We start from the raw sequence: 11,197 nt of genomic DNA, 5'->3' as shown, positions 1-11,197 counted from the left end.
GTGGGTCCCAGCTAGCAGGGGAATCATTTTTTTGCTCGTAATAAGGTGGCACTTGCGTGCGAACATGTTTTCTGAGTTTTTTAATTTCTTCTTTTTCGAGTTAGAATAAAAAGAAAACAATTTAGCATCTTTGGTACAATCTATATTTTCGCGAAATCGATCATAATAAAGCTGGTGGGTCCCAGTTGTCAAGGAGAGGTATCTTTTTTAAACGTAATAAAGGAGACACTTCCCTGCGTGCGAAGATGTAGCTGGTGGCTCAAACCTGTCAGGGGGAGAAATCATTTGTTTTAGCATAATAAGGAGGGACTTGCTCGCGTGTGGCCATGGGCCATTCGGTTCCTTACTATCAGCCACTCCACATTCATGCCTCTTGTGATGGCTGTCGTTAGTTGACAAAGTTGACCACGCCGCGCCAAGAGAACCAACGCGGTGGACGATGGCGAGGCCTAGGAAGGGAACGACCCAGAGCCGATGAAGACGCAGCAGTGGATGCCCACGCGGAGGGGAGTACAAGGGTTCACTGGTTCGGCTGCGGTGTGAGGCTGTCATCGCCGGAGAATAACAGGAGGTGTTGGTGAGTAGAGGAATGGCCTGGACGGCGATGGGAGTAGGGTGGGCCGATGAGGCCTGCGCGGCAGCACAACCAGCTACGGGAGGCGGTAGCAGGCGGTACCTCCGACGGTGGTTTGGGCGGCTGAAGCATGAATATCCGAGATTGAAGAAGCACCACAGCCGTTAGATGGACATCCAACGACCACTGCTAATAGAATCGTGTGCTGACTATAAGTTGACAAAGCTTTGTGTACGCGTCAACTTAGTAGGCCCACAAGTGACCATCACATCTGTGGCAGAGAACATATAGCCCATTTATGATTTGTTATAATGTACAACCTTTTTTTAATTCTAACGGAATTTACTCAGCCCATTTACTATTTGTTAAAATTACAACCCATTTTCTAGCCAGGACTTTGTTATTAATTTCAGCCAACCGCAAAAAAAAATTCAACAAATTTCCAACATTTTGATGGGATCCGAAATATTTTTTAACCCGAAATTTAGAGTTAGATTAAATATAGTTTCAAAATAAATTTGTATTAGGTAAAAATCCAATGAAATTTTGCGCGCGCAACAAGTAATGAAATTAAAAAATGCACATTGTTTAGAAGAATTAAAAAATGTACTTGTTCGGTGCGTCTTTTTATATTTACAGCCAATTTTTTTAATTATAGCCCATTTATTATTTCTTCAAGCCATTTTCTTGGCAAGTCTAATGTCGCCCGAAGAATAACAAGTTGACCAGGGTTGGCTATTCTGCGAGAATAGAATAGCTGGCTAGCCATTTTCACATTTAAATATTAATATCTGGGTTGGATATTTGGTCGACATAAAATAATAGCTTGGGCCAGACTGCCCACAGCCCGCCCAGTTGATACACTGCTCCTTTGAACAACAACAAAAACATCTCTCAAGAAAAACTCTGCTCACACCTCAAAAACACAAATACTGCTCGAGCTGCTAGGTCCCAGCTATCGACTGCTCCTTGTGCAATTCTCTCATTTATTGACTATATAGGTTGACAATGGTGTGGGACCATGATGTTAGGAAACCAGGAGGAAGAAAAAAATTATAGTTGTATCTATATCAATACCAATATAAAAGACCCAAAGTGGCAGATCCAATTAATCTCGGCCATCCAATCATGTCAATCCAACACGTTTAGCGGGCAGTTAATTTCATGCCAAATATAGTGCTAATCACATAATAATGCACAAATAATATCCTACTTAATATCTGCATGCACTTCATATGCTTCCAAATTAACGTGCATTGCACGTACACATTGACTAGTATATTAATAAGGAGGCACTTGCGTACATGCGGCTATGGCCCTAGTGGGATCCACTATCATCCTCTCCAATTAAAGTCATCTCCTGATTCCTCATGTTCGTTGACCATGTTGACAACGCGAGACGGCGGCGCCACGGCGAGCACAACAACTCGAAGGACGACTGAGAGGGCCTCGTGGGCCCTACGTATGGTCTGATACAGCGCCCGCTACTCATTCAGGAAGCCAGGATCATAGGGCCGCATGTCCGCTACGGCATTGTCATTCGCTTGTTCGCCGGCAAATCGTCCATCCACTAGCCGGTGCTCGTTGAGGAGGCAGAGGTTGTAGCACATGTCCTCCTGCGCTAGTAGCTCTTCCGCCATTAGGGTGTCGAATTGCGACCGCACCTGCTCTATGGTGAACACGGCATGAACCGGCTTGGGCGGTGGCGCCGGGTCCTAGTCGGAAGCCACGTCCATTGTCTGATTGTCGTCGCTCAGCTCGGCAAGCTCGCTCGCGAGCCAGCACGTCTGGCTGCTGGACCAGACCGCTACCAAGCACGAGTCTGATCGCCCTGGCCCACCCAGACCGCCTCCCTCGTCCGCGCGCACTTTTCGCCCGAAATGGTCAGCGCCGCCAGCGCCGCTTCCCGGTGTAGGCGATTGCTCCGCGTTCAAACGACACAAATGCCGTCCGTCCGTCCATCAGCCGCCCACATTAATGATACGCGGTTGCCGAGGCGGCTACTCCGGCGCCACACGTTTGTCCCTCTGCCGCCCACCATTGCTATATAAACTACTACTCCGGCCAAAGCCGCAGTCATCCGCCTCCGTTCCCTTTCTCCTATCCGCACCACTACTGCCCACCATGGCTTCCTCGCGCTCCAGCGCTCTTCGGGACAGGCGGACGACGGACCACAAGGAGATGGCAGCCATTGCTGCCGACTAGCTGGACGGCAGGCAGCCGGAGGACGATGACGTCCCAATGGAGAACATGGAAGTCGATGATCCGGCGCCAACCCCCTCCTCCGCGCCATCCTCGCCGGTGCATTGCATGGTGACCATCAGTGAGTCCCGTGCCCAATACATCGACATGATGAGGCAGAAGCATCAGGAGCAGTTCCGGGAGGCGCAGGCCGACGCCGCCTACAACCACCATCTCCTCCAGGACCACCTACAGGCGGAGGAGCAGATCGCCGCGGAGCGGGCGGAGCCAGAGGCACTGCTCGAGTAATACCGCTCCGCCTACGAGAGCCGCCTCGCACGCTGGCGGTACCACATGCGGGTGGCGGAGGTTGCGGCCACCTACAAAGAGGACAATGAAGCGGGCGAGGCGCTATTTGGCGAGACCAACGACGAGGCGGAGGACAATGCCGGCTCCGCTGAGGCCCCGCCCCGCCAACAATGAGGCAGAGGACATCGCCGACTCCGCTGACGCCCCGCCCCGCCGGCACCGAGGCGGAGGATTTCACCGTCTTCGGCAAGGCCCTGCTCCGCCGAGGCCCCGCCCCGCCAACAATGAGGTAGAGAACATCGCCGGCTCTGCCGAGGCCCCGCCCGGCCAACAACGAGGCAGAGGACATCACTGGCTCCGCTGAGGCCCTGCCCTGCCAGCAACGAGGGGGTGGATTTCCCCGCTCCGCCGAGCAGCCGCCCCGCCGTCATTGAGACAGAGGACATCGCTGGCTCCGTCGAGCCCCGCCCTGCTGCCAACGAGGCCGCACCACACAGAAAACGAGGAAGAGTAGAACATAGTAGGTCGCTGCCGCTCAGGTTCAACATTGCTACCCTCCGTTTGAAGTAAAGATTGGCGGGTTCACCATTGACGGCCGATTAGCTTCTTGTCGGCGATGTGTCAGAGAGCTTTGCTGGAGAAGGACGCTTCTTCAGCAACTTAACTGCAGTTCAGTTGGGTCACTGACATGTGGGCCCAACAGGCATCTACCCACATGTCAGTGACCCAACTGCTACTGCAGTTAAGTCACTGAAGCTTCTGTTCGGCTGAGCCGGACACGGATGGGTAGCTTCGATTCATTAATTATACCTCCAGTGCACCCCTTTTTAGTTGAAGAATGTATGAAATGTAATGAAATCCAGCATGTTTATATGAAATCTAGCCGTGTATGAATGAATTTAGTTTGATTAGTTCAAATTCTTGCATCACTGGCATTGGATGAACATGCAAAACAATACGTACTAGCATTATTCCCAGGGTGATCACCTCGTTTGCAGCAGTTTCACATGTACTCCCTCCGGTCCTTTTTAGTCTGCATATAAGTTTTGTCTGAAGTCAAAGTATCTCTACTTTGACCAATCTTATAGAAAAAAGTATCAACATTCACAACGTAAAATCAACTGACTTGAAAGAAAGCTAATATGCTAAGTAAAAAGGAACAGAGGGAGTACAAAAAAGTTTGAGCGGCTTTTTAGCGTTCCTGTACATTGCTATCAAACACACGGGCCTGGCAATTCATAGAGAACATTCAAAACAATCAATGAATATGCATCTCAGCGATTCACATGTCAGAGCCAATATTTACTTCACAACTAAAGAATAAGGAAAAATCGATCGATGCTGCTGACAGCAAAGGGCGTCCCATTCGAAAATATCAAATGCATGTCTTCTTGCTAACATCAATGATCAAAATTTGACAAGGTTGTCCCATTACAAAATGTCAAATGCGTGTTTTTTGTGTACATCAATGAGAAAACCTTGACAAGGTTATCCAATTCTAAAATATCAAATGCCTACGATTGTGGAATGGGCAGGGTTTGCCATCAGTTCGGAAATTGACATGGCACCTCATGCTAAATAACCCAGATGTTCTTTTTGTGAAGTTCCACCAAAATCAACCAAATTCGCTCATAGCTTGTATGATTTTTTTCCTTTTATATGTTGCAACGCCTTGAACATGTCGACACCTCCCCTCTTGTGGTGGAAATGAATGATTCGAGAACATTTGTGCAGCTCCCATTGAAATCAAGCTAACCACCCCAGTTTGCATAAATACAAAAAAGTGATTAGTATAAAGCAAATTGTACTATGAATTGATAGTTTAAACAGGCAACCTACATGATCCATGCAGAGCACACATTTAAAAAATGGAACTCACCAGAAAGAATCCTAAAACAACATTGTATTGGCCATCACAGCAACAAAGATGGAGATCCATGAGTCCTTAGCTGAAGTTAGTTTGTTCTTGAGGGCAGTAATGTAACAATTCTTCAACTGCTTCCTTCTAATATGAAGAGGATGATCCTGTTGTGCAAAGGCAAGAGAACAACTAAATGTTGCATCCCTGTTTGCTCAAAAAAAGGAAAGGAAATAATTAAAACAACACAGATGACACACTTCTCAAGGACAATACCACTTTCTCATGACAGTATCTAAATAGTAGCAAAACACCAATAGAGATGACAAAGCTCAATCATAAGGATGAAATCCGTGGGCCAGTACCAACCTTTGTCAGGAGGCTTATTGTGTAGAGCATACAGATGAAGCACTTCTCCAGAACCATCTGTTGTTATCTACTGTGGTTGCCATGCTTACTATATACTCCTCGATTAGATTAATTTTTCCAACATCTTCTTGTGCAGTTCCACTAAAATATATGTTATCTTCAAAGAAGATCCCTGTTTGCACAAGTAGAGCTAATTACATATTACATTAATAGTGGCATCAAATCAGTGGCAAAAAATTTCTCGTTCCAGTAATAGCAATAAATTAAGATGCAAAACTATATCATTACTTGTGTCATCATAGTTCCAGTGCTTCATTACAGCACCGGGAGTTGATTTTTGTTTTTCTTCGGCTTGTTCTTCCCCTTCATCACTTGGTTCAATAACAGACAAGCTTCGCCTTCAATGTAAGGTTTGGCATGTCAATTAGGGAGCACAAGTATAGTACTAAACAACGATATTAATTTTCTGATAACAGTGGCAAAGTACATGCCAACAGTTGTGAAATATCATTATCTTACCTCAATGGGATATTATCGTGCACATACAGATTGGAAGTCTTGTCTCCATTTGTGCAGTACACTAAACTCAAGCAACATTACTTTATAAGCAGCACAACATATGAAAGCACACTGCACAATCATGTGAAAGAAGGCTAGTACTGACCTCTCATGACGCGGAATTCAAACAACTCACAAGAAGAAGATCTAAAACAAATTTTCCAGCAAGGATAGGAAGTCAGATCTCCTCTTGTGCAGTTCCACTAAGGTCAAGCAATCAAGCAACGTTGTCGGTGTGACATTTTGGTTGAACTGCACAAAACACTCTTAAAACAAAAGTATTTTGTGCAGTGCAACAAAAGGTCACAATAGCAACGAGGTGAAGTAGATAACCCTGTATACACAGAGGTGCAAAGGAAACAACTACTGGTCAATAACGGTGGATGACACAGAAGCCCACAAAAGAAGCATCTAACTTATCTAAATGGAAAAGCAAGCAAGACAGTAGCATTTCTCAAAGAGTGGCATTGATTCATATTAAGAGAGAGATTATATTAACAATAAAATTTGTTAAACATGCAATTTGCTTTTAACTATGGCATTGCTTCAATTTTCCAGCGGCATTATTAGGGGTGTTTGTTATAGGGACTAAAAAAAGTCCCTTTTAGTCCCATCTAAACCAAACAGGAGGGTCTTTTAGGGATTAAAAGTGGGCATTTGGGACTAAATAAAGAAGACCCTGAGGGAGAGTCTTTTTGGGACTTTTTCTAATAGTTGCCCCTGCCCCGCATCACACCCTATCTCTATTAGTTCATTACTAGGGGTAACATGGTCTTTTAGCATGTCATTTAATAACCTCTAGTCCATGTTTAGTCCTTCGAAACAAACAGGTAGGGACTAGGGACTTTTTAGTTGGGACTAAAAAAAGTCCTAGGACTTTTTAACCAAACAGGGCCTTAGATTAACAACAGCTAAAGAGTTGTACGGGACAATGGACGCACCAGCACCATGTGCATCTACCGATGTATAAAGGGGTGATGCACAGTCTGTTGCAACAAAGAACAAACAACCAAGGAGCATATTTTTGTTGGTCCTAGTTTTGTTATCTTTAGATACCTTTCCCTATGTGAGGGCAGCAAATCTAGTGCTGCTCAAACTCTACAGCCTTGTCCCCCAAAACAGAAAGATCGGTTCGTTACAGATGTGTGTACTGCGTTTGTCATTTTTTTCCTTTTTCGACCAATGTAGTTGTTGGATAGCCAGTCTGTACTACTTTCCCCCTTCTCCTTTCCTCTTTGAACGACGTTCTAGATTTGTGTTATACAACTTTCACCACTAGTTTCCTATTTGATCCAACACCTAGATTCGAGTGTAGAAGCGGAAAAATCCCACATGCAGCTAGAGCAATGCATGTGGAATAAGTAAATTATACCTTAAGGTTCTCGAGGTGTGGCCTAGTGGGTGGCCGGAGGCTGATCTGCCCACACTATGTACGGTAGCGAGGAAGAAGGGGACGGAGGCCCTCCCGCGCCGCCACTGGGTGAAAGAGAACAGCTGCACCTGTAGTGGATTCCCTCCTGTTGGTGGGAAACGACACCTATGGGATCACAAGAATCCCTACTACGGTTGCCGGGGCACGGGGTTGTGAGAAGAGCAGGATTAGCAATCAACACTAGGATTGTTTACCCAGGTTCGGGCCACGAGGATGCGTAATACCCTAGTCCTGCTTTGGTGTGCATTTGACAGAGTTCTTGAGCTCTCCAACTAGCGATGGTGGCTGCGTAGTTCAAAAGAGCCGAATCTCTCTCCAGTATGCCAAGAGCCTCCTTTTATAGTCGGAAGGGGCTGCCACAGTGGCACACAGGAGGTGGAAAGGCCTACAGTGCTGCGAGCTTATCGCTCGTGTTACAGGACAAGACGTATTTAATGCGTAGCTTAGGTGTCCCTTAGCTTTATTGGGGACGGGAACGAGGCCCGTCCGTCCGTTGCCGCCTCGCCTTGCTTCGACATGCGCCAAGGCCAGCGGTGCATGCGGTGCCATGTAGGCAGGCAGGCAGCTGAGGTAGCGCGGTGGTAGGGTCTTCACGAAGATCTGCTTGCTGATTTGGCGTAGAGGCCGCCTGTCGCCACGCAGGTGCCTGCTCAGCTGGTTGAGCTAGCAGTTGCTTGGGGACGGTGGTGGAGTCTTGGTCGACGCGGGCCTGGCTATGGCCCCGCTGACGCCCTCGGCAAGGTCCTTGCCGGGGGCCCAGCAAGGGACTTGCCGTGGCGTTGCAATCGTCCCCGGCAAGGCACTTGCCGGGGGTCTTGTGGATCTCCTCGGCAAGGATCCCGCCGAGGGCCGCTGTCTTCTGGTTCTCATCTGATATCATATCTCTATGGTCTTGACAAAGATTTGCATGCTGCCACGGAGGTGCCTCCCGAGCCCTAGTTCCAATGTGGTTGGTTGAGTTGGAACCCGTGGGCTCAAGGGTGACTCGCTCTGTTACCATCGGGCAAGTTGCCCCGGCAAGGCTCTTGACGGGGCCGCGGAGGCTGCCCCGGCAAGGGCCTTGCCGGGGGAGTCCAGCACGCCCTCTCGCTCTTTGGTATCTTTGGTCTTGGCATTGCCTTGGCCATCTTGTGCTTCGGCTTCACTCCGGCTCCTCTCCTCTGCCCTGCTTAGTGTGGCCGTGGCGCGCGGCTCCGACTGGCCATGCACAAGTAAAGGGGTACAAAGGTGTACCCCTACTTTTGTACACCGACAGGAGCCCCCGGGCCTGGGCCACACATAAGCGCGACACGTTGTTGGGCCAGGCCCAGAACGGTGCGCGGGAAGGTGGGGCGGATTTTCACAGCAGTAACTCTTCGTCCGCTGCGCTTCCCCATGACCCGCGTTGAACGAGCGTTGTGGAGGATCGTGCGTGATGTGGGGGCATGCGTGGGGCGGTTCTCGCACACAAGCGTCACATCGCGGTAAAGAGGTGGCTCGCGCCTTCCCCATAAAAAGAGAGAGGCGTCGAGGCGCGGTTCATTTACTGGATGGACTTGGGTCGCAGTCTTCAAGGCGCCTATGCCCCCCGATCACAGTGCCGGGAACGGTCGCCTCATTCATCTTTTCGACCCTGCTCGCTCGCCACGCGTCCTTCATGCAAGTGGCGAGCATTGGAGGCGGGAAACCGGGCCGTTGCTGATTGGGGCATCGGGTCGGTCCTGATTCCCTGCGCCTCCGACGGCTGGATTGGCTGAGTGGGGCGGCCGAGCCTCAACCCCGCCCCTTTATAAGGAGGGGGGAGGGGGGCATCGTCCCACATTCCTTCAGCATCCATCCTCCTCCACCTCCGCTTCTTTCTTCCACCTTCCATGGCAAGAGGAGGCGCTGGGCCTTCGACGGTGGCGGCAAGGGTCGCTACTCGTCAGCGCGTCCCTCCTTCCCACGAACCCGTGGCGGCGGAGCCAGCCATGAGAGGAAGGGGGAGGGGGCGTGGCCGAGGTCGCCGCGGCGGTTGGGGGAGAGGGGGACGAGGTGGCACGGCGGCCGTTCCTCCGCCAGCGGTGCCTCCCGCGATGGAGGGTCATGTCGGGGACCAGCCCCACAAGTTCTTCATCAGGCTGCGCCGGCCACCGCGTCCTCGTCTCCGTCTCCCCACCCCCTTCACTGAGGATATGGAGCTCGATCCGCCCGAGACCCTCAGATTGCACATGAGGGGCTGTGAGACCAGCGGAACGCGGGTCGACGTCAACTTACCCACTCCGCATGTTATTTATCTCCGTCTTGGATGGAAGACTTTGCTCGCATCCATAGCCTGACGGTGGGGCTCGTCCGCTACTTCAAGCTAATGGAGGGCGGCCTACTCTCTGTCAAGGTCTTCAGAGATCTTGGAACTCGCCTGAAGTGCTGTGTGGAGAGGTCCTCCAACGATGAACATTCCTCCTCGAGCGGGAGTTACGAGGAGGACAGCGACAACGACGACGAGGGAGTCGGGCGGCAGGATGCCAACCCCTACTTCCACTGATCGTGTCTCCCCTCCCTCGGCCTCGCGCCCTGCCGAGGGCCTTCCTCGTCAAGCTCTCCATCGACGCGTTCCCCATCGCCTCCCTGGCGGCTGGCGTAGGAGGGCCGGAGAAGGCGAAGAAGGCGGGCGGCGGCCGTCAACTCGGAGTACGCGGGCACCGACACCTCCATCGCGTATTGTCGGTCCGTTGCCTCATCTTCCAGCCCCTCTGCCGGCACCGGGATGCTCTCTTGGCGCCTTCTGCTTCTCGCACCTCACCTAGGCGCTCCTTTCGCCCTCCTGCTGTCTTGTTTCACCTCCTGAGGAGAGGGACAAGAAAGGGATTACGGGCACCTTATCTCTTTTTAGTTTGTAAGCATGCGGGCACTTCTTAATTTTTTGACTTGTAATCCCCTTGCTCATGTTTTTTATTCTGTACGAACTGTACCTGTATGGGATGTTTTTAATGAAAAAGGATGTTTGCCGGGTTCTTTGTGCGTGAGCGAGGCCCACGCCAAGCACGAATCCTTGTTATTTCTAAGGTAAACATTGTCGCCCGGCAACAAGCCTTGCCGTCTCCCTGCTTTGGTTGACCATTCTCACGTTCTTGGCAGAGGCAGGGGCGAAGCAGGGTTAGGCCCCTCGTTCATTTCTCTTGCCACCGCGACTACGACCAAGTTCCGACCAAGGGGATAGCTCTTGGGTACGGGAAAAGGGGAGCACGGTGGTTTTAAGAATATAAAGGAGGTTTCATATGTCCCAGTTCTATACGAATGTGCATAACAGGGGATAAAAGACTTATCTGAATCCGTAGCCCCCGGCAACCTTGGCTTGCCATGGTTGGATCCTTGTGTCTTCAGCCCCCGGCGATCCTGGCTTCCCGAGGCCAGAGCGCCGGTCCATCCTCTTTCTCCCAAGCAGCTCAGGAGATATGTCCACGTGCCTTGCAAACCAAAGAGGACAGAAAGATGGACACTCGACCTCTAGGCTAGGGCTTAGTTGCCGCTAAGCACTATCAACCCTAACCGAGGAAGAGACTTAACCTAGCATGCATGCTATAACTTAGGGCCCCAGCGCTTCATTTATTTATGCTCAGGGTCTGCGCCTGGCTTTGTATAGAGGGTTACATGCCTTGCCCACAAAGCTTGTACAAAAGGTGGCTTGCCGGGGGGCCCGGCAAGCCGCGCCTTATGGGTAAAACTTGCGAAGATGCTCGATGTTCCACGAGTTGCTCACTGGGACAGCATCTTCCCACTTCAGCATCAACTTGTTGGTATTCTTGGCCGACTGAACACGCCGAAGAACAAGGTCGCCTTCCTTAAAGCTTCGGGCATGAACCTTGCGGCTATGGTAGCAGCGCAAGGCCTGCTGGTAGCATGCTGCTCTCACAGCCGCCCAAAGACGATCTTCCTCAAGGAGTGTTGTGTCATCTTG

This window comes from Triticum aestivum, chromosome 2D (assembly GCF_018294505.1).
Source record: "Triticum aestivum cultivar Chinese Spring chromosome 2D, IWGSC CS RefSeq v2.1, whole genome shotgun sequence".
Lineage (NCBI taxonomy): Eukaryota > Viridiplantae > Streptophyta > Magnoliopsida > Poales > Poaceae > Triticum > Triticum aestivum.
The sequence above is the reverse complement of the archived record's forward strand: the minus strand, read 5'-3'. Positions refer to the sequence as shown.